This window comes from Vanacampus margaritifer, chromosome 4, assembly GCF_051991255.1.
Source record: "Vanacampus margaritifer isolate UIUO_Vmar chromosome 4, RoL_Vmar_1.0, whole genome shotgun sequence".
Classification (NCBI taxonomy): Eukaryota; Metazoa; Chordata; class Actinopteri; order Syngnathiformes; family Syngnathidae; genus Vanacampus; species Vanacampus margaritifer.
In genome coordinates this window covers 29,569,242-29,593,884 of record NC_135435.1, presented here as the reverse complement: position 1 = coordinate 29,593,884, position 24,643 = coordinate 29,569,242, and the positions used below count along the sequence as shown (strand labels likewise).

Below are 24,643 nucleotides of genomic sequence, written 5' to 3'. Positions count from 1 at the left end.
CGCTGAAATATCAGATAATAAAATTTTTGCATGGAAAATATTCTGAGATAGATTTTACGTTAAATTAAATCTCGGGAGACTAATTGCTGCGTGGCAGACCCAAGGCCATGTACTGTAGAACTCTGCTGCCTGCGTCTGTAGGTACGACATAATTAAGCTACCATTTGCCGTCTCCTGTGTGTACTTGACTAAAACTTGAAGAAAGTCCAGGTAGCTTTGGAGAAGCTATTTCCCATCAACCCCTCCTCCTCGGGCACCTCCTTTAACAACGTGCTATTTTTGGTCTCGCAAATGCAATTTGTTTGCACAGCAAATCAGCGGCCATGAAGTCAAACAAAACGTGGCCGCTGTGCAAATATTTGTGCACACGCAAAGACGGTACGCAGGTTTGCAGCACCAAGCGCACAATCCCTTAAACCCCCGGAATAATTAGCCCACCGTGCTGTTTGCCTTTTGATTTATTGCAAGCTCAAAAGTACCACCTGTCACATCAGTCGAGAGATGAAGCAACCATGAGATGCAAATCCTTGGCCGAGATTTAAAAAAAGAGATATCAAGCAAGATTTTGGAACCTGCCCCCATGGATTGCACCTGGTCTGCCAGCAGCGTGGATTTAGATGCCCTTTCCAGACAAGACAACCTCATCATCAAACTGCAGACTCGTCGGTTGACATGCACAAATGGCAAACGTACACATAAGAATTTGTGAATGCTTGAAGCTTGTGATTTTACAAATCTTTGTTGTTGCTGACAACTTTAAAACAAAATCTTAAATAAGGCCATGGAAGGGGAATGTCTTGTTTCCTATTCTTTGGATTACCATTACGTCATCATCAATATTTCAAAATCCGATTACTTTATTAATCCCTAAAAGAGCAATTTCCACAGTCACAACGCGTCCAAGAAACACGAAAACAAACCTTGACCAACGGGGGAGACAGAATGGGAAGTATGGCAGGTCACATTTCAGCGCCCTGAGTTTCTTAGATTTAAAAAAAAAAAAAAAGCAAAGTATAAAACGAAGAAGAAAATGGGATGGGGGAGTGGGGGCGAATAAGGATCAAGCTCTGCCCCTTTAAAGGTGGGCACAGTATGAACCTGGAAAAAAATAAAACTCACATAAAGCCCACATAATGAAAGACATTGCAACAGATCTGTAAGACTAATAATACAATAATGATCGTCTTTGTAACTGTTTTTTCTGCCTTTTAAGTCCCCCTGGTCAATCTTCAATCCATAGTTGACTCTCTCTATTTCTGTCTTTTTTTTTTTTCTCTTAGGTTGTCATCATCCGGTTGAACAAAAGTAACAAGCCCTTTCTGACAAAGTAAGTAACAGATATGTGTTTTCAAATGTAGGGATTACAAGTAAAAGTTAACAGTAAAATACCCAATACCCAAGTCTGAAAAATCGACTTTATGTCCCACCATAGCTGCTATGCAAACAAGTGACTTGGTGGACTGAGTACATGAAGTGACACTATCAATGGGAAAGAATCTTCTCTAAAGTTCACTAACTCTTCGGGGAACTTCAAAAGTGAAATCAGAAGCATAAGTGGCCAAAGATCCCGAGATAGCACTTCTTTACTTTGCTGATTGTCACTATTCAGGCTCCATGACCCTTCATGTGATTGGTGGCAAGTGCTTGTGGTGGCGGCCGGGTATTGGCGGCCATCTCGATTGGCTCCCAGCGAGAGTGGACTTGAGTAGGCCTCGCATTGATTACAATTGTTAATCAAGAATCAGTACCATACACTCCAAAAAGAGAAGGAGCACTCGAAAGGAAAAGAAAATGCTCCATCACATCCATGTCTTCATGATGCATAGAAGTGCTCACTTATCCAAATAAAATACTGTTCCTCATCAGCCGCTCAACTTGTACAAATATTCACCCCTCAGTTAAATGCCATACAGATGCATACTTGTCATCTTTTAGAAAGAACCTTGAATAAATATTGAAAAGAAGACAGTTTGCGTCAGCAGCCTTGTATCGACTTTAAGGCTGCTGGGAACAACATAAACAATGCACTATTTGATAAGACAGTCCTTTCATTTCGTTTTAAGACCAATAAACGGATTTTCAACTTTTATAAGCAAATGCATCTCTGCAATGGTCTCGTTTTAGATCTGGGTTGTCATTTCTCTTACGCGCTACTTTGTAAGTAGTTATGGCTTCCCTCAGAGGGCTGTTATTACAGTGAAACCAAATAAATGTTTAATCGTCTCATTGTGTAATACAGAACAAATTGTTTGGGATAAAAAATAAATAAATAGATAACTAGTTTTAAAATCAGAAGTCAAGGATTGTAGTTCAATTATTTTCAAGTTACTGTAAAAAGAGGATAAAAAAATTCTTGTAAAATGTTATTTATTACACGACAATTTCAAATTTTAGTATTGATTTTAGCAAGAGTCATGGAAGTTGACAAACATGATTTAAAATGATGTGGCAGGCGAGATCTGGCCCCCGGGCCTTGAGTTTAACACCTGTGTTATAGTTGTTCCCATTAATACACGAAAAGGGCATTCATCAATAATGATTGCTGCAATTTTATTTTTTAGTGTTTTTTACGTAGTTCATTGCCACCAGTTATTAGAAAACAGGCTACTTTGAATATACTTATACTGGATGTTTTAAATGACATGCTGGATGGGTTGATGTAGGAGGGATTTTCACCGCATTTGTCAGCCGCTACGCTTCCCCTCAGTTCAGGAAACAACCTGTTTCAATAAACAAAACTTGAGCGTCTGACCTTTATTTAATTAGGACCTGATCGTAAGTGGCTCCTCCTGAGCCTTCATGAATATTTAATCCATTACCAACTTCCCCTTCTGTTTCACAACAACCCATCTCTTCTACACAGCCACAAAATGTTTTGGCACTGTCACTCCTGCTTGGACTTGCACTAATGAAATCTCAACCCTGCGATCTCACAGAACCTACGCCTCTGTGTGTGGTTTTGTCTGACACGGCTGGTGTGCCATTTGTAAGACATGCATAAACATTAGGATCACATAGAGAAAAGCAACATGTGTGAACTGCAGCGATGCTTCTGTGACACCGAAATGTTGTTTCAGTATCACTCGGATTACATACGAACATAATTATTTTGTTTGTCATCAACATAAAAAAAAAAAAAGCTGCTGGAACAAAATTTCGTTATGCTTGCATAATGACAATAAAGATTCTTGATTCTTAAACATTAGTAGGCTAAATGCCAATTCTAATATTTATTTTAATGAACAATGTTGATTGTTTAAAGAAAGAACCAATCAGTTACTATGTATGTTATGCATAATGCATTCTCTTCTGTAAATTTAAACAGTTGTAAAATCTCTTCAAAAAAACACATTATGGACTGTTCATTGCTTGTTTACAAATATTTGCTCTCGGAAGTGCCTGCCCACAATTAATTGTGAATGAAAAAAGCAAGTAATCTCTTGTTATCTGGCTATTTGTGAATATGTGACTGTGAGTGAGCCGTTCTGCTCATCCGCCTCACTGTTTTGTAGTAGTGGGGCTAATGAACATAACCACCGCAGGGTCCGATTTTAACAGTAGCCCGATGGCCGGGGGCCACCATGTGACTTCCACAACAAAGCCCGCCAAATTTTTATTATGTCAATGCTGGGCTAGGGTGGTCAAACTCGAAAATGTTGTGTGAATAAGATCGACTGTTACCTAGCAGTGGGTTAGAAATGCAGAATGGCTCGACCACTGGCACATAAAAAAAAAAAAAAAAGAAAGACTGGGTAATTAAATTTGACAATTGATGGGTAGTAGGTAGGCATTCCGGAGACACAATGATTTAAATACAAGCAGTTTCAAATTATTTATTTAATTTATTTAAAGAAACAAAGATCTTTTAAATACTTTCTAGCAAAATGTATAGTTACAGTAGATGTCTTGAATCAAACGAGAACAATATTTATGGGAATTAAAGTCAAGGAATTATGTTGAAGTGATACAGCTTTGTATGTCAGGGAGAAGCTAAATTTAGCCTGGGTGAGTGGACGTTACAGAGAGTCTTTGCCGTATGTGTATGTACACATACGCTTAGAGTGGATATTTTTTTTTAAATCCAATCATCTCTAATTCATTTTTAAGGGTAATGTAAGATTGATTGAAGATTGATGCCGGATGTAATTACTCAAAAATGTTCATTATTTGCTGCCCCATGAATAGCAAATTAAGGATGACTCTATCAGCTGTCAACTAGTTGTATATTGCTGTATTTGTCACAGATGCTACACTTTTTTAAAATGTGAAAATATTTAATACTGCTAATATTTCAATTGTCCACAATGGCAGCGATCATTAGCTATCACCTTTTCCTCTCAAATGTGGCTTCTGTTGCTCACCGTCCACAAGCATCCACCAGATGCACTCGGAGGGAGTCATAACATCAGTGTTGTATGCTAACTATTGGTTGACATTGTTTATTACTCCCCATGCTGCATCACAGAGTGTGGCAGGCGGCAGATGTCGGGAGAGTTAAGGGTAGTTAGGGCGTGTTGGGACTGTTGTGAATGTCGTGGTCGTTTCATAGCATCGAAGCAGCGTCGTTGGGGTTGTTGGAGGTGAGACAGGATTCATTACAGCAGATATAAGTCACCCACTCGGGCGTTAAAAACAGGCACCACCGAGGAAATGAATTTACATTGTCTGTGAAGTGATTAAAGTGCTTTAATTCCTGATGATTCGGAGAGAGTGCTCTCCAATGGGCTCCAAAGGCAGGTGTGTGCATCCCAGCAGCGCCATATGCTTTTCTTGGCACACGCCTCTTGCTCCTCCGGACGCTCCCAACACGAGCTCGTAAACAAACCCAAAAACCGTTCAAGGTCTCAGAGGAGAGGGGATGCGGTAAGGGGGAAGCTGCAAGGCATGCTCAAACACACATATTACCCAACACATACACACACTCACAATGCAGGACCGGTTTAGGAGAGAAGAGTGTTTTTACAGAGCGCAGGTGCGCCTCAAAAAGTCCAGACGCCATTAAAGGCAGACTGGCTCGAAGGCGATTGAAGTGGGGCAGCAAAGGAACATGATGCAGGGAAGTAGGGTGGGGTCGTTGGTTGGTGCCAAGGATGAGGGTACTCTGGGTAGGACCTGGGACCCTGAGACGGCAAGAGGGCAGAAAAGTCCGATTGCTGACAGACTTATTGTGAAACTATCTGAAGATTTTGTGAAAGTCCCAAGAGGTTTGTATCAATGACACTACATTCATCTTGACTAGGGTGACCAGACATCACGTTTTGGACGGTCCAGTCTTGTTTTTTGAGCCTAGGGTCCTGCATCTCGGTAGATTTCCTTATTTTGTCCCGGTATAATGCATTTCACTGAAGAACAAACCCTTAACAAAACGGTTGCGTAATTCAGAAATGATAGTAAAGAGGAGTTGTCTTAAAAGAAGAGCTGTTTAAATGCCCTGTTCTATCATTATTAATTCCATCCAGGACCATCTACACATTGTACTTCTGCTTACTTTCTGCTAGTGATTTAAACCCGCTGTTATTACCAAATCCCTACAAATTAGGTATAAGTGAATATTTCATAATGTTGTTATGCCAATTGAATTAATTGCGTTCCATTTCTTGTGCACTTCCCTGCATTTTTCACTGTACTAGCAAAAAGAAACAAACTTCTTTATTCAAAAATTAGAGTAAGTAAGTGAGAAGTAATTCCAGCTGTTATTGGATTCAAGAAGGAAGCCCTCAGGAATCTTGGTTCTTTCAGGAATGTATTTCTATTCACTGTGGCTTCAAATAAAAAAAAAAAACAAGCAAAAAATGAGCTGCTCCAGGTTCTTGTGAAACTTTGTTTGAAACCCTCAGCGTTTGGCATTCCGCAACTAATGCATTGCGTTGCAATGAGTGACAGCCAGGCGGAGTGCCACAGAAAATAGACACAAGGAGATGAAATGAGGGGTGGGGGGGAGGCGGTGGCAAAAGATGGCAAACATCCATAAAGTTGTTCTCAAACTCTTTTATTGAGGTTATATTAGTGCAATCTATCAGAGATGTACTGGAAAATCCATAACCCTCCAGTGGAATCCCCCCTCGAGTGCACTGTTCTCCTTTTATGAAGTGCGGCCTCATGGCGGGCTGGCGTGTCGCGGCCCGGCTCATTTGTCACGCTGCGTGACACGGATTGGCTGTGTCAGAAACACACACCGCCGAACCGACTTCTCGTCACCACATTGTTTATCCATCATCATGTCGAGTGACCAATGGTGGAATATTATTGTACTGTATAGATTCTGAGAATGAAATACCACTGCTATGACCTAGATAAATTAATGCTTTTTCACCTTGCACGTTTCTTATTTATAAAGTTTTTGATATGATACACCACATCGTTATAGGGCTTTGTCTGCCTTCTCTCTGTAACGTGCGTGCACTCATGGCAGACAACAAAGCACTCTAAAGCGGTAATGTCAGCCCTAAGCCCTTGTTTACATGGTGGCTGTCAAGTTAGACTCCCCTCACTTTTACTCTTCTGCCATCGCTGTGATGTGTGTGCACTCATGGCTGACAATGAGGCACTCTAATGCAGCCACGCCAGTGGACTCGAGGGAAGATGCATTTTTTTGTCTGTTGGCATAGCTAGCTACCTGACTGCACATTGCAATTGCGCCAAATAACCGTGGATGCAAATGAAGGTGCTCAAGTTCTTTAGAGTCGGGGAGGGGCGACTCATGCCGGACTCATTAAAATCAGGAAAAATGAAACTGTTTGTCATATGTCCAAAATTGATTACTACAAAGTTATTGACTCAGCAATTATCTTCAAACATGTACAAAGTACATATTATTTTATTTATTGTTTTGTTCCCAAGTAGATTAAGTCAATCTCTACTTTTTTACTTCTACTTGGGTAAAGGAGTTTATTCAGTGGCTCTACTTTTACCAGAGTATTTTCAGGCAAGTATCTAGTCTAAGTAAGAACAGAGTGTGAGACTTTAGTTTTTTTCTGCCATTGAGATGCTCACTGTCTGATTGACGAAGTGCTGCCGCCGGGGCTCGTTAACACGTGTGTTCACATGAGGGAAAAACACAAGATTACGATCTGGATTGTGTTTTTTTTTTTTTATATGCTGTAATTCCCGACATTGCGGTCAGCTTGTAGAAAAATGAATGGCAATTAGAGTGCATTTATCTCACAGAGTTAAAGATAAGACAATTTTGCGGTTGCCTTGTCTATTCAGACAAGATTCCTACACGTGACTTACTTTCCAATGGTCGGTAGCATTAGCAATTTGCTGCAAGTGGGCTACACAAAATTTTTTAACTATTTTTAACATCTTAAACAATTCCTAAAATTGACACGACAGACACTCGCGCACACATGCACGTCCTTGTGAAAATGTAGATATTTTAGAGGTCCCCAACACAAGTGCCCAAAACTTACTCAGTATCATCCAAGAGAAAATTAGCCCCCAATTCCAGTTTGACTGACAGGAAACTTAGTAAACAATTCTCATGGACCACATATTGGTACTGATCAGGAAGTTGGCCATTTTGGCTTGTTGTAGAAATGTTTGGCAAACTCCAGGGCTTGTAACTTGATACACAAAGGAATTTGTCTGAATGAGCCCTCGCTGATCAGAAGCAGGTGGCTAGACGGGAGATGCTAATGTGGATGAAGCATAGTGTCGAGGTTGAATGATTTTGAGGATTCACCATGGGAATCATTCCTGCTCGCACATTCAATTGCAAAGCTTTTTTTTTTGCTGGCTCCAGCTTACGTGGGACGGGCATGGCGTCAAAGTCATCATTTTGAGGATTCACCCTGGAAACAGGCATGCCAAGGCCCGTTCATCGCTGCTTGCAGCTTTAATTTTCCCTGTAATTTCTCTTCTTTCACGCCTTCACCTTCCCACCGCTCGCCTTCTAAAGCGAGCAGTGCAGAAGACAAAAAGAGCTATCAGGAGGACTAATGGCTGTTTGTATGGTGTGTGACTAGCAGAGCTGTCTGGCTCTGCCTTCCAGTGAATCTCAGCTCGTCAGAAATCAATTCCCAGAGTCTGCCTTGGGGCGGGGGGAGGGCTCTCCAGTTTCCATCAAGAACTTGCACGATAAATAGAGTGAATCTCCCGGTGAGCCCGGTTAACCTCGACATGATGGCATGTGTATGTATGTATATGTGTGTATGTATGTGCATGTATATATGTATGTGTATGTATACATACATACAGTACTGCTCAAAAGTTTGTGAACCGTGCAGGCAGGGTCAGACTTTTTGTATAAAATATTAAAATATCCTTATTAAATGTTTTTGTCATATCCAAATCTACAATGGCTGACATTGAAAATAATGGACTTGAACAAAAAGAATGATAATATTGCCATTCATTCTTGAACAAAAGTTTTTTAAGAAAAATTCAGACTTCATGGGTGTAAAAGTATGTGAAGCTCTCGCTTAATCGGACATTGCACCTCCTTTTGCGGTGAGAACATCACCCAAACACTTTCTTTACTGACTTATCAGTCTTTCACATCTACTTTTATTTAAATCTTCCTTGACGGTGGTCCCGAGACTTTCCCGGTCTTTCGAAGTTCCGTTAGGACTCCACGTGGCTGAACAGCTGATGGATCACACAGTCTGTTTCATCCTTGCCTACTTTACATTTTTCTGCAGCCTCATTACCAGCTCCTGCTTGGCAGTGGAACTTGTTTGCGGTACGCGCTCGCCGGCTAAACACTTCAAACAACGTGCGGGTTTAATAAGCAACAAAGCAGCAGCACACCTGAGGGTTTTTTTTCTCCTCCCCTCATTGTCTCCATGGGGAGTCGCTTATTGTCCCCGCTTGGCGCCCTCATGACATTGGACGTCTTGGCGTATTTTTGAGATTTTTTTCCCCCCTGCTTTAACGTGCTGGCATTGTGCCCGCCTCACCTTCAAAGCCGCAGTAAATGGTAAAACAACAAAAACAAGACACGAAAAAAAAAACACAAAAAGCTATCCTGTCATTGTAATTACCAATTTTAGCGGCACCGCTGTCACTGGAGAGAAACATTGTCAGGCAAATGCACGGTGGATTTACGACAAATTAGAATAATACAATCATCTCTGCTTTGGTGTAAGCACATCCGGTACTCTTTTGAACATTTGCATGTTTGGCAGCCTAAGAATGATGATTATTACACTGGTCAACACACATTTTGAATGGCTTTAGGGTAATTTGACGTCGCTGAATCAGAAAATGGAATTGCTTTTTTACAAATTGCCTCTACATTTGGATATATTCAATATTTTTGTTTGCAAGTTATGACATTGGTATTTTCTTTATGCTCCAACTTTGATGAGGCTATATCTGTCATTTCAAGCATGTCCTTACAGTATTCTTTCATCGTCGCGGAAGACTGCAATTGTTATCGCCGTGTCCTCTATATGCAAATCATGTTTCATGTGAAAACCCAAAAAATATTTTGAAAATTGGGCAATATAAGCAGTAAACAAATCCAAAACAGGTGACGTCAAAGCACAAACACTACTTCTATTAATGATTAAAGTACATGTCATAATCTGCCAAAGCACATTGATTAACAATCAATTAATTGAAAAAATATAGAATTCAAAGAAACGGATGTCATTTTCGGACTCAGTTGTCCAAAATTACCCCAAAACCGTTACTTTTTTTTATTGGCTAGTGTTGCTGAAACTTTATACGCCAAGCAGCCCACTTCAAAATCCCAGGAGATTTGCCGCACCCCCTCCAAAAAGAGCCAAGAAATATCAAAACAATGTTTTGTTTTTTCCAGCACATACTGTATGTTGATTTTACAGAGTTGGGTGTCATTTCCCAAACTTCCTCCCTTCAACAAAAATCCCTCCCCAAAAATGAAACAAAGCCTTTTTTTTTCTCTCTTTTACAGTTGTGGAAAAAGTCAAATGTTCTATTTTGTTCTATTTGGAAATCTTTTGTTGTTATTTCAAATCTTGTTTTCTTCTTCAGCTCTGACAATGAACTGCTAGCCGTAGCTCTGTGAGCCGTTCCTGAATCGGACTAATGTACCAGAAGAGGCTGTGGCGTGTGATCAGATGGTGGAACTGCATGTGGTTCATTGTCGGGGTTATTTTTGTACTCCAATCCAAGAATCTGTCCACAGTTTTTTGTTGCGGTCACAATCCGGTTTATGTCTTGTGTGACAGCAGCTGCCGGGTTAAATCAGAAGACCTTGTATAATGTGCTCTTTTTCTTTGCTCTTTATAACTTCACCACTTTCTTTGGGAGTAAAACAACAAAATATATATAATAATATATATATGTATGTATATATATATATATATATATATATATATATATATATATATATATATATATATATATATATATATATATATATATATAATATCATGCGTTTATTACGATAATTTGAATATTTCCGCAACGGTGTATAAATCGATTACGTTACAAAAACAAATTGTTATTCCTAAATGCCTTTATACACTAATCTGTTGTATGCACCCTCTGATTGATGTTTTTGCGTTTTTCAACATGTTGAATTTGATCACTCTGGCTTTTAGCTACCGAATCAGTGCACAGGGCAAGAACAGGAAGTGACGAACACGGAAAAAACAGTAAGATGAAAATTATAATTAAATTCTTGAAACGTATATGCCTTTTGTTCTCGAGAAAAATAGGACTTAATTCCTGTAATACTACATACACCGTTTGTTCTACACCCCCCAAAGTCTTAAGTCGTGCAGGAATGTCAGATGTTTGTGATGATATGTTACAATCATGCAAGGGCTCAATACGAGTAGTTGGTTTATTACGTTTGATTTATGGCAAGTTAGTCCCCATATGTAGGCATTTCTTTTTTTCATTATACAATATAGTTAACAAAATATTTAGCGGAACTACAAGCTACGGCTCCCGAAGGACCCCGGTTTGCGAACAACTGCAATAGATGGTACTTGTGTACCTAATAAAATGTCCTGAAAGAGTGTATTATCTGGCTTGTTGGAATTACTCTAATTCTTGAGAAGTTATTTTTACTTTCTAATCATGAGCGAAAAGCCAACTCAGAATGATTTTGTTTTTTGTGCAGAGCTTTGTTTGCTCACCAGCCCCAACATTGTAACACACTTTGCCAACATGTTCCCATCTTGCAAACATAATGACTATCCGTGGCTCATTTAGATTTGGAAAAGAAGGCGACGCTGCTCAGATTTAATTACGACCCTGCCCAACGCCATATTGTAAGCCACAAATGTAGCCAGCCCACCATCCCCCCCCACTCACCGGGATAGGAGGGCAGGTGTGACATGCAGGTGTGACATACGGCGATCCTGGTATTCAGTTTCGTCAGTGGCATTTTTTCGTTTACCCAGCCTTCATGTGATGCTGAGGAAATATTTGCCGATGAGGTAACAAATACATGCACAAACTATATGAAAATGAAACACACTTCCGTGGGAGTCACATTCAGCAGCTCACTAATTTTTGAATAATTTCTGTTAACAGTATCATGACATGCAAACAAGCCTGTTCTTTACAAAGACAAAAAAAGCTACAAAGTACGATACAAATTTAAGCAGATTTTATAGACTAGACAAGCCTTTCCCAAGCTTTTTGTTGTGATCTATTTTGTTGATTGTTTTTTTTTTTTACGCTCTGCTGAAGAATTTAAGAACTAAACCAACAAACAATCGATCCTACTTGCATCAGCGCTGTTTATTGTCCAAGTTGTTCTCATGTCCACCTCCTCTTTACTGAAACAAGCATCTGAAAGGTTACGTTGGTATTCAGAGAACATGCCAGGTGAAAAGAGCACTTTGGTGGGTATAATCTGTTTTTGATACAGAGATGGAAATAGAAATCTAGCCTTATTGCGTCATTAGGATTTTTTTCATTCTCATCGGGGTTAGATGTGGGGTTAATATTGTCAACCATTGTAATTGCCTCTGGGCTGAGAGCGAGGTCACGACTGCAGGCGAGCCGTTACAACGCAGTATTTCTCGCTCCAAGCAGTCATCCTCTGCGGTCTCAAACGTCACACATCTACTGCACCACATTATTACTTACAGCATGCACCTACACACATTCACATCAATGCGTCACACATACAAAAAAACAGAAAACCCGACGAGAGGGAGCAGTCATAAAAAGTTGTGTATTGATCCACTGGGAGGCCTTCGTTTGCCTTAAAACTAGAAGTTCAGCAAGTATGTATCTTTATAAAAGTGTATTTCAGATGTACCCAACAAGATCCCAATCTTAGAAAAGTTTGAGCAAATGACACGAAATTGATTGGACATGTCAATCATAACAGGATGAACAAAAAAGTCTCAAAGACCCATGAACGGAACTGAATAGGAAGTCTGGTAATTTTGCTTGAAGCAGCCAAAATCCAGGCTTTTGTACGCCAATGAAGGAATTCACCAAAATAAGTCTCAGGCAAAGTGCACTGCCTGCAAAAGTATTCAACACCTTGGCTTTGACTTATTGAGGATTCATAATAGAAAAGTTTTGCAAGGGTCTGTTCATCGCTGCTTGCAGCTTTAATTAATATTGTCGTGGTTAACAAACCAAAAGTCTTGGCTCGGCTGACAGTCTATTGTCCAGATTCTGGTGATAGCCGTGATGAAATTTCTGCAGGTTTTTGCTGTGGACTGGATGGATCACTGCCTGGTCTGAGGTCACATATGATGGCTTATTAGCCCATGAAAGGGCACAAAAGAGTGCCAGGCAATTGTTTTCCATACCGAGATGAAAGACTCGCCGGCTAATGAACATCTGCCAGCCGGCATAAGGACCTCGACAGACACACAAAACCTCAAGTTGACCATGGCCGGGAGCAGCTGCTCTCATCAGACAGAGCTTGATGCAAATGTCGGTGGAGGTTCTGCCATGCAACAGCGGTAATAGCACAAGACAGAGTGGGAGGGAGTGCATACGGCAGTGCTCTTAAGTGCGTCTCAAACGCCAAAGTTCATAAGCCTGACCTCTGTCAGGCTGCAGAGTAGGAAAGGCTCTTCCCGTCCAAGGAGATAGATTTTAGAAACATGTATTCACTCTCATCTCTCCCAGAAATCAAGTGATATTACTATTTCTTCCCATTGGTATGCCAAAAATTATTTCCACTGGAATGTACACTCTATTTTTGGTCAAACCAAGACAAAAACACAAGATTGTGAACTGAAACGTCCTTCCAAATGTTGTGCGAATGCTGACAAATGATTAGATAAAGGAAACAGTGGTTTGCTGTATACATCACAGCATATCAGAGTCAGTGGTCAATATAAGCTATAGCTCTTCTAACATGATGCTTTGGCAGCTGGGTGTTTGTTTGGGTGGCATCTTAGCGCAAAGAATGGGGTGGATGCCACAGACTTCCGACTTCCGGGTTTCACACATCAGCGTCCACCGATGGCCGCGTTCCAACACTCGCACCACCACCCTTGGACCCCCCCAACCGCGACTATGGGCGGGAGTGCGCAGGGGGTCTCAACTCTGAAATGCTGACTCTGACAACTGAGACAGAAACACTCGCAACGCGCAACCGAGGGGTTGCTGATGTGTGAAAACCAGAAAGACGGAAGTCCGGCCTCCTTCGTGGCATATACCCCATTGTCAAGTTTTCAGTGAATTGTTAGATTTCACCAAAAGAGAGTTGTGAATGGTGAATCGGGGTGAGTTCACTGCATTATTATCTGTCATAGCCCTGCCGTCTTCAAAACTAAAAGTAAGACATTTCCCAACCAACAGTTCTTCCCAGCTACAAATCCTTGCAGCAAAGGCAATATTATCCAACGCTTAAACCTTAAAAACTCCCCTCTATCACACTAAGTACAACCGGTTAGGGACATCATTAAGTTATCCGCGGCACGACTCCAAAAGTCATTTACATAATGCAATAAGTCTGAACCCTAAAGTGCAATTACGCTGCTCATACCACCATGCGCACGAAAGCGACTCCCCTAACGACGGTGTCAGAACGCATCACGGAACATATCAAAGCTGGACGGGGGGATGCGGCAAAAGGCCACAGTCCGGTGTTAATTAGGTTACAATACTTTCCGCTGCACAATTACTCTGTCAGACGAGCTTGATTTGCACATCCTCTTTAAGCTTCATGCAGTGCGTACTGATTACACTCATCTGAAAACTTGAACGTATCCCGTATTTTCTAATTAGCGAGTGTCTCTACAGTAAGAAGATATGTTTCATTCCACAGGAGACTGAGGGCATGGAGCGCTGCAGCGAAGAAGAAACTGTGGCGTATGCAGTAAAACCTTTAGGCAGTACTGGAAAGGTAGACATATGACACAGATCACATAATTGTAAACAGATCTTCCGAGCGGTCCAACGAAGTACTGGAGTGGCTCCCAACAAGGGAATCAACAAGGCTGGGAGATAATTGGCATTATCTGTGCGGAGCCTCGCCTCCGATTCAGAGGTCATCACCTTCACTCTGTACTAATCCGCCGTGCCGCAGACCAGCATTAGTCCATTTGCGGAACAGTAGCTAAGCGAGAAAATGAACACTGCTACATGAAAGAGGCAGACCATTTTGGCTGAACACATGGCTATACACTACATGCTCGCCAGCATGCTCAAACATGACGCACTACATGCTGGCTACCAAACAAATTACAAACAGATGTCGTGGGAAGCATCCCATAACAACAGTGGCGTTTGACCTTAAAGGAAATGTAAATAACACGTGTTGAATCGCTGACAAAATATATATTTTTGTACATTTGGAGAGATACGGCGAGAATGTATGCTAGTTTGCCTGCATCTGCCCTGCAGTTGGCTTGTGAAAAGTCTCAAGTGTACCCAGCCATAATGAGAAAATTATTGGATGGGTGGATAAATTGCTACAAAAAACAACGGCAATTGCTTCGACGGTTTGTATCACGTTTTATTCCATATCAAAAATGCTAATGCAGTATTAGCCCTCTCTGGGGTGGCCCATTGGGACAGGCCACGTAGACTAGAAAGGTTTCAGGGGTACACTTTGACCAGCCGGGGCCACATTGCGTTGACAATGACACGGGGCGCTTCGCATCAGTGTGACATTTTTTGGACCGAGAGCGCCAAGCGTCTCGGGGATGCAGCTGCCCAGCCGTCTTCCAGAGACGGAGGAGTCACCGTGAGCTAGGAATGACTTGTTTATCACGCTGGTCCCCCGAGAGCCACGGCTCTTTACAAATGCATAGAAAGGCTCGGGCAATGCATTTGAGATGACTTACATGCGTCGGAGCAAAAAAAAGGCTTTGTGCTTCCAGGCAATTTATTGTGAATGTGTATCAGAGATGAAACGATATGAACATTTCATGCGGAAATTATCAGGACCAAGATGACCAGCATTATCACGATTTTACTAAGAGAGATCATCACAGATGCACACAATCCATTTATTTTTAAAGACAAAAATATAAGAGTCAGCAAGCTGATTCGCTTTTGAAAATAGTGATTGGTACTGAGTAGGCTAATTGACACCCCCTCAAGCTCTTTTTCACTTGCGATTGCCAGGAACATGACGATTTTTGAAAGAGACACAAAAACAAAAACAGTCATCGTTATGGCCCACAAATTGCACCGCACCAACCACACATATGCCAGATCAATTAACAAACAATACAGAAATTATTATGATGGCCAGTGATTGTGCCACATTGTATCTTCGTTTTACTTGTCCCCCGTTAGGCCAAATATAAGAGAAACAGGAGCTCGGATTTTTTTCGCTTTCCCGGGATCGCCAAATGTGCATCCTATGTTCCATGTGCAACCCAATGTTGTCTTCTGACTTGCAATGCAGAACGTATAAATTGGCCTTTATTCTCCGATGTTAAAGTAGTAGCACTATCTGTATGCTAAATACTGTATAAATAAGAACACTAATTCTCACCCCACTCCGAATCAACTCCAATGGGTGACTCATTGTACTTTTGCCCCAAAAATGGTTACATAGTTCAACAAATTAAAAAGCAAATAAAGTGCATATATTATATCTTTTGTGTACGCCATGTCATCCTATGTAAAGTTTTTTCTTTTCAATTTAAAAAATAACTTACTTTTAACCTCCAGCAACCCACATCATACCCTGGCAAACAGCAGAATCCAGGATGTTTTAAACCATTCCATGTTCTGTTGCACCAGCGAGCTAGCCTGGATGGTTAGCAAACTCCCTTGGTGCTCGGAGTGCATCAGAGGCAAGCAGTGAGTTAAGGACAAAATGTGTTGATACACTGCCTAGATGAGCTTTATTGACTGATTGCTTAACTGTTTAATTTAATCCTCATTAGCCGGCTAAATATTCCCATACATATGCAACAACCTCCGGGCGTCGCGCATGACAGCAGGGTTTACACGGCGCTGTGCATCCCCCACGTACCTGCATATATCACATGTGGTATCATTCAAACAGTCTTGTGATAATGGTGCAAGAAACAATGTGCCATGATTCAGTCACACTTGAATCCCTAAATTCTGACTTGGCATTAGTTTTTAACGGCCAATTCACATCTCCATTCGAGGCACCGCCGAGTCATGCAAATCCATAGCTATCAGATATACGTAGTCATTAAAAATAAATTATATAATAACTCAAATGTAATTTCCGTTTCATCCATTGCCATGCCTCACATCTAACAAGGAAAGCATGATGAATATTTCAAGATGATAATTCCAGTCATGTCTCTTCATTGTGCTTCAACTAAAGATGAATATGATCCCCACATGGTCAAGTGCGGGGTAATCACAGTCCAGAATTGCACTACAACATGAACTTGAAAAGCTGCGAGGTGACAGACAGGCTATTCTCCTCTGTTTTCATACACACATGCTCGCCCTGGCGTAATTTTACCCGGTTATCAGCCATTTTACATCTTGCCCTTTTTGTCGACACACTTTTTATATGCCGGCCCTGACCTTAGAACAATTTTCTTTATCTGCTGCACTTTGGAACGTGATGGTTTTTAAATGGCAACATCTCCAGAGCCGGTGTTTTTTTTGCAGCCCGAGGTGATGGCAGGTTGTGATTGAAAGCCCGCCGCTGCTCTTAAGAGGACTGAAGGGTGCACTATTGTAAATCCATACTAAGCCACCGGCTGATTGATTCCAAATATTACAAACACTCAGCGCCGGGGTCACATTTAATTGATTTGCAAGCCTCCCAAGTAAAGAAAAACTCAGGGATAATATCTTCACAAACAGCCCTATGATTAGCTCACTGCTTTATTACAGATTAAATAGAATAACAATACTTTTAAATTGAAAATCATGCTTTTATATAATAATATTTTTTAAATCAAATGCATACTCAGTTTTTTTTAATGAATTTATGAATATGAATTATTTCTAAATCACCCAATTCTACATTGGAGGCTGCATTTTGTTTCGGCAAGGGAAAAAAAATTAAAGTCAATATTGACATTTTAATCACTTGTCTCTGAAGTAAAAAACAAAACAAATTCAGTACACTCTAAAAAGAGAATTGTTGAACCAACTTAAGTTTAAGAGAATTGTTGACCAAAACCAAAAAAATCACTTCAAATGGTAGCTCTCAATTGAATTAAGTTAATACAAAGTTAATATATCAAGTTTAATATTCACTAATTATATTAATTTGTAGCAAAAAAAATCAAGTTGGTAAATGGCCAACAATTCTCTTTTTAAACTTAAGTTGGTTCAACATTTCTTTTTTTAGAGTGCAGGTAAGGTGCAGGAAACTACATTGCAAATACTGTATATATGCTAGAAAACCAACTGAACCCCACATAAGTGATTGGCAAGGGAGGAAAAACGTCCTCTAAGGAAGAAACCTCGAACAGAACCCAAGCACTGTGGGATGACCATCTGCCTTGGCTGGTTGGTTTGAGATACCGAGACAGAGTAAAGTGAAGAGGGTAGATTGAGAGAGAAAATGGAGAAAAGAATGGTTTGAGAGAATAATGAGTACACCAATGATCCTTCTTTTCTAGTTTGGGGGACATTTAGGGAGTATACGCAACTACTGCTCAAGCCTTAAAAATATTTAAATTTAAGGTATTTAAATCTTCTAGCAGAAGGTACACAAATTTTGCCTGAAATCCTTTGGGTTCAAATATGTGATGTTAATGGTGCTAAAGTGCGGTCATCATAATGGAACAAAGCGTTCACATATGCTCCTTTAAATGTGTAAAGCCAGCTATGGACCTTGAGGAAATTGTACTCCTAATAGCTGACGTTAGTAATGCTAGGATGCAGCTAACTAGCACAAAGTTTAAAGCTCAAAACCAGTGACCCAAATCAACCAAAGGCTAAGCTGTCATGTTTTATTGAGAGGTGACATGGCTTAAAAGAAGCACAAACAGGTCTTAAACCACTTGTTTCCACTTTTATTCGTAAGCAAAATGTAAGTAAACATATTGCACTTTAAGATGGAGGAGACTTGAATTATACCTTATCCCGTATCCAGCGTGGTTGTGTTTCGCCTGCTTATAAGGTTCAGTCACTTGCAACCCAGAAAGTCTTTAATAACGGAGTACTGTGGCTACAAACACAATGAGACCAAAGCATTATGTTGCCCCAGGAGCACCTGCCGTGAATGCTAATGCCCCATGTACCGTTAATATTTAAATTCATATATTTGAACGTTTTATTTTTTGCCGCACGGCCCTCTGCAACCTCTCTTTGACAGACACCTGAAACAGCCGTATTTGTAAGCAGGCGTCCGTGGGAATAAGCTTTGAAGCGATTACATTTGATGGCAATCTTCAGCGGGACCTTGAATGACAGCTAGGCGTCTGTTTGGAGACAAATGCAAAAACAAAATGCTGCCACTCAACTGCGGCGCTCTCATCCCCCCGGCCGAGACACGAGGTGCTCGGGCTGGGAAACGGTACAGCGGAAAGTAAGCTGCCTGTATTTGCATTTGGGGGATTTGTAGTTGATACTGAAATGAAACTACGGTAAACCCCCCAATAGTTTAATACATTACAATATGATTGCTGTAACCCTCACCCCACAAAATTGTGCGAGGTAAGCGTATATCTCCTTAAAGTTACAATAGGAATACTGTAAACCACTATTAATTTGCGTCTCTTTCACTAAGACTGCTGTGAAGTTCACCCCCTAAATTGCTGAGGTTCAAATAAGACTATTGCTTGAGACATTACAGTTATATTTACAAATTCATAAACATCTGTGAAGAAGAAAAGGCGCTATCATGAAATTGTGTGCTCTCGTACTCCCCCTTCAGTGAGGCAGAATACCGTCTGTCTCATCTCGAGGTTTTTACCCGCTGTTTTAGGTGATCATCAAACTTATATATGTAATACAAAAACATGTAAATACATTATCCTGACTGGCTGGAAAAAATGGAGAGCATATTATATATATATATATATATATATAAGTGTCTAAAAACTTTATCTTGGAGAAATGGAGACAGGTAGAAGCTCTTTCCAATACGAGCCCCTTAAACCAATTAGGTTTCGCATATCTCAGGTGAGTTGCTGTACACATCTCACTAGCGTATTTGAACAGGAAACAGGAAAATACAGCAATTCCGATATGAAACCATGGACATTACTGCATTCAAACATAAAATTGTTATACAGAACTAAAATTGAAAATTTAATCATAATCATTATTTTCAGTAAAAAAAAAGTTGTGCATGTAGAAATAAGAGTACTTTAAATTCCCCAGAAGTTGCACTAAATAAGAATACACTAAATAACAACAGCAACTTTGCACTAGTTGGAATAAAACAACTGTAAAACACCAAACAGTTGTTCAGGAGATAATAAGATAAAGTAGATTAAAAAAAGATAATCCTAGCAGTGATACTTGCGACTTGTTTGAGGAGAAATTAAGTCATCTTGTCATACCTTAGTCGTTGTTTTGTTGTAAGATAACCTAACTAGCATTTGCAAACATTGTAGTTTGGGGCAACACGTCTCAATCATTTTGGGATTAGTTGTCACATGTGCAAAGAACTAGCCAATGAAAAATGCACCCCTGGAAATTCATTTAACGTATGCAAGAAATGCCATTCGGATGATGAGGACATTTGTTGGTCAGGGTGTTTTTGAGTGTTTATGATTGGATCTTCATGTTGTTGACTGGTTTAAATGTCATGATGAAGCAATGCTTTCATTTTTGTAATTAAGTTTAATTAGTTGAATTTTCAGTTCAAGCAAGGTAAAACAGGCCATTGAGCCTGAGAGCCGTGGCCTAATTCCTAAGGGATTTAATTATTGCCAGTTGCGTAATATTTTATGTTAACGTTTGTTCAATGGCAGTGCCGTTTTTTTTCTTTTCTTCAAGCTCAATGATAAACGTTTTAAGTGCCTGACTTCAATGTTCACTTTAAAGTGATAAAAGGAGAATAGCAATAATTTTGCCCTTGTGTTATTACTTTCCAAATTCAGTGTGACATCTTACCCAATTTATTGAGACAACTTAGCTATGGTGGGGTAACGTCACACGTGTTTACTCCATTTGATTGGTTAAAACTCGGCACTGACACAAAATAAGAAAAGGAAATGAATACAAATTAAAGACCCGGGTGAGACTGGTCTTTCTTCTGGTATACATTTTGTTCATGTATTAAATCCAAGCACTGTGAAAGAGTGTAAAAGGTGTGATATCAAGTCCCGGTCTATCCTGTACAACTGAACATAGTACACATGTGCTTTGTAGGGCCGATTTTGTTCAGCCATCCCTCACAAAGGTTGTGTCATAGCTTTTGATAGCCTTCATTTTTTGTTTTGTCTCGCCGTGATGCATTTCAAGGAGGGCCAAGATAGCTGGCTGGCCAAACGCACCTCGGGAATAAATACGATTCCAGCCAGGATGGCGAGCACTCCTCGGAGAGCTTTCTAGCCCACGGCACTAAATCAATGGGCCAGCGCCCGTGCGGGGGAACGCGCCGTCGGGCCACCGGCGGCCTCTGCTGATTTGGCAGCTCAAAGGGCTTCTGAGCGCCAGCCAGCAGCCTCCTCGGGGAAGTAGCAGCACCTCTCAGGCCCGCAAAGAATTTTAATGAGGGGTCAGACAGAGTGAGGCTGGTTGACTACAATGCTAACACGGCCGCTTTGCCCATAGCGCACCAATGAGTAAAATTCCTCCGACAGTCGCGAGATGAAGGGTTCACAAAACCTGCTAGCGGAACATTTGAGGATCAGTGTTTATCTTGATGGATGTTAAGAGGTGCGGCAAAATGTCCTTGAGATTTCTTTTCCCGTGGCATGTGTGTGAATGTGTGTGTGTGGACACGATCTACGACTGTTAGTCACAGTAAAACAAAGAGAGCAGACAAAGCCATTGGTGTTCTCATCTCTGCTCGCAGATATCCTCCAGCCTCCATCTCTGGCGGCTCTTCTCAACATCAATTAATGTGTGTAGCGCTTTAAAGTAATCTCTATCATTTAAATGAATCTAAAGCCCCTCGGCACAAAGTGGGAAGCCTCATATCATCTCGCCAGCTGCTGCTACTTTCAAAGTAGCCCCTCACCCGCCCACCACCACCTCTCCGAGGCTCTGGTGGCTACTTGGGATATTGATGTAGCACCATGTGCCACTTTTGCCTCGTAGCAAGGAAAGTCTGAACCTGTCAAGGTGAGGTTTGCTCAGTAGGTCATGTTTACATCCATGGAGTTTATCTCTTTAATGCTAATGAGATTTACCCGCATGATCAACAAAGGCAAATATTTACTAGCAAGTCACACAAGTTACCCCGGTTACGTATTACTACAGTAAGAAAAAAGAATTGCATGGTGCCGTAAACATTAGAAAAAAAGGGGCAGGTTAAAATTTTACCTGAATAAAAAGTTGCGCAAGGTCAAAGTACCCCAAAACCTAATGCAATTACTACTACTACTGTATTTCCCCCAATGGACAATGTAAAATCTCGTCTCATCAAATAATGTACCGCTTAACATAACTGTATTCTGAATTCCAGATTGCTATTGTAAATCTTTAACGGTTACCGGTATATGCATGTTAAAATATGTTTGATTTAAATCTAAGAAAAGTTGCACCAGGTTAAATAAAACTACTAGAAGTCCCTGAAAAGTCGTGCGGGCTTAAGTAAGATTACCTTAAAACCTTCAAATGTTGCACAGATTAAAGTAAGACTACCATAATGTTGTGGTGGCCCTGTCAGAAATGGTACTGGTGCCGTATATTTGGGATATAATAAGTGATTATTTCACTTTTAGTTTTGTTGTATGTAAAAAAGCAAGAATGTGTTGGTTACATCATATAAATGAGATTTCTTCTGGCCGGTTGGGCCAGCGTCTGTAAGTGGTGGCCTGAGACGGTGTCATAGTGGCCCAGGCCCATCGGGCTACCATTAATGTCGGACCCCTCCTAAATCCTCCAAAGTTAAAACAAGAATGCTGTAAAAATTCAGAAAGTTGTGCAGTGTCAAATAAGATTACTCTAAATTCCCCTCAAAATATAATATGTTTACACTAAAAACAACCAAAATATTGAGGAGGTTAAAATTAGGACTTGCCAATACCCCAAAATTGTGCAAGATGAAATTAGACTAATAGCATTAATTGACTACTGTAAAACAGCCAAAAGGTCCACTGGTTAAAAAAAAAGTCCATCATAAATCCCCTCCAAAATTTAAAATAATATTACCATAAATTCCGCATAAATTGTAAACACCCTCCACGGTGACACATGTTAAAACAGACTACTATCCCTTTCCTTTTGCTAGATCCGCATACGGTACATCAGTGTTGTACTTTAAGCTTGTGTGACAGCAGTGGAACAAAACAATCTTGAGGTGTGTAAAATGCGGAAAATGTCATCTTTTTTTGGACGTATGCGACAATGTTTCAGCAACGTGCCACTCATGTTTGACTTTTACAACGTTTGAATGAGCGAGTCTATGAACATGGCCACGGGCCTCACGGATTGTATCTCAAGTGGTGAGCAGCGATAAGACTTTAGCAGCTTGCCAGGCAACGTCACAAACAAGCGGATGTGTGGCGACGGTGATCAGATGACCACAATGCATCGCTGTGGCTCATTTTACGTAGGTGCACTTCTCAAGGAGAAATTCCTGGAGATGTAAATTCATCTGACCGACCTTCTTTTCATTCTAAATACCTTGTCCTGCAAAGTGACTTTGCTTATTTATTATTAGGGTGTCAAACTTGAGTAAAGGTTTCAAATTATGATTAAACTAGCCTCAGGTAAAGTTTCCAATAAGCATTAGGGTTTCAAATTAGGGTTTCAAGCGTTAATAGTTTTAAAATGCAATTTTAAGTCATGGTTAGGTTATCAAACATGGATTAAGATTTTAAACAAAGGTAAGGTTTCAAATTTAAGGTTCAAGCCAGGACGTGGGTTTCAGTACGGTATCAAACTTGTGTAGGGTTAAAAAACAAAAAAAAACGTTTTATGGTTCAAATAAGCATTAGGGTTTCAGGATAGGGTTAGATTTCAAAATGAGGGTATAAAGTGCAAGGTTATGGTTTTAAATAAGGGTTCCGAACAGGGTTAAGGTTTCAGACAATGTTATGTGTTTGTGTTTAAGGTTTGGATCTCAGTGCATCTCAGTGCATCTAGTATGAATGCCATCTTACTTATGTGGCCAACGACAAGACTTCCAGTATAAATGAGTATTTCTGTAGACATGAATTAATCCCTTTGACCCGCTTTCAATTCCCAGCACTTTTAGACCACACCTTGTGCTGTAAAGTGCATACTGTACATGCTTGTGTGTGTGCCTGTGTGTGTGTGTGTGTGCGTAGCCCATTACCGCAATGCTATTTTAAATGGCGTACAAGCCAGCAGAGGAAAGTAAGTGGAGTTGAATTACGATCAATCTTTTTCACTGTCCCGCTAAGTTGATTTTGTATGTGGAAAGCACCTATTGGGTAACAGACCCATTTAGAAAGCCATTTAGACGAGTACATGCATTCCCGTGCCACGCCGTGATGAAGTGCCTCTTAATTTCGTCGTATCACGCAGCTCCCTTCAAGCAATTTCACTGCCTAAGTGCTGGTCACTGTACAAAGATTTTGAGCGGAAGGCTTCTGAAAGACCCCGTTTAGTCATTTTTGTGATTTCTTGACAAGTGAAGACAAGTGCTCTTAACATGTATAAGCGATTTACATTTAAGTACTGAACTTTTGCAATGGAGTGTTAAACCCGTATTGACGCTTTTAATTGTCTGGATGTTTTAGGCGTGGCTAAAACGCGGTCCCCAAATGAATCTGCCTCCTCCACTGTATAAGTAGTGAACACCGTCATTTCATTAGCAGCTATTTGCCGCTTTTGCGTGTTACTTAAAAATATTAACCTGGCTCACTTCTATCACTACAGCATATAGTTTGCTAGGAAGCTATGCTAATAAAATGCTAAATAATCTTCCCTGTACTGTCTTGGACCACCAGTGTGTAAGCCATCTAGCTTTCCCTTGGTAGCTATGACCGAGCGGCTAGCTTTTGCTGGCTCACGGACCAGCAGACCGGTCTAACTCTCGCATAGATCCACAAAACAGAGCTTATTACACTAGACGGTGGCTAGCTCGTGGGCTAACAGGCTTCTGGACAGCGCGGAATAGTGGCGGGGTTGTCCATATATCACCGCCTCTGAACTTTTTTCTATTTATCAGGGTTAATGTTAGTCAGGGTTTTAAATTAGGCTTTCTACCCTGGGTTAAGACTTCGTACAA

At 40.6% G+C, this 24,643-nt stretch overlaps 1 long non-coding RNA gene across 2 annotated transcripts in view; it reads left to right on the top strand.

Moving 5' to 3' along the window:
* LOC144050712 (uncharacterized) overlaps positions 1 to 24,643 on the top strand; it is a 93,017-nt gene that overhangs the window by 18,855 nt on the left and 49,519 nt on the right. Inside the window, exons 3-4 of one of the 2 annotated variants that reach the window (XR_013293907.1) lie at positions 1,281 to 1,327; positions 14,189 to 14,266. This is a non-coding gene — a long non-coding RNA (uncharacterized LOC144050712). The remainder of the gene's footprint in view (positions 1 to 1,280; positions 1,328 to 14,188; positions 14,267 to 24,643) is intronic. The other variant, XR_013293908.1, reaches the window with a different exon arrangement.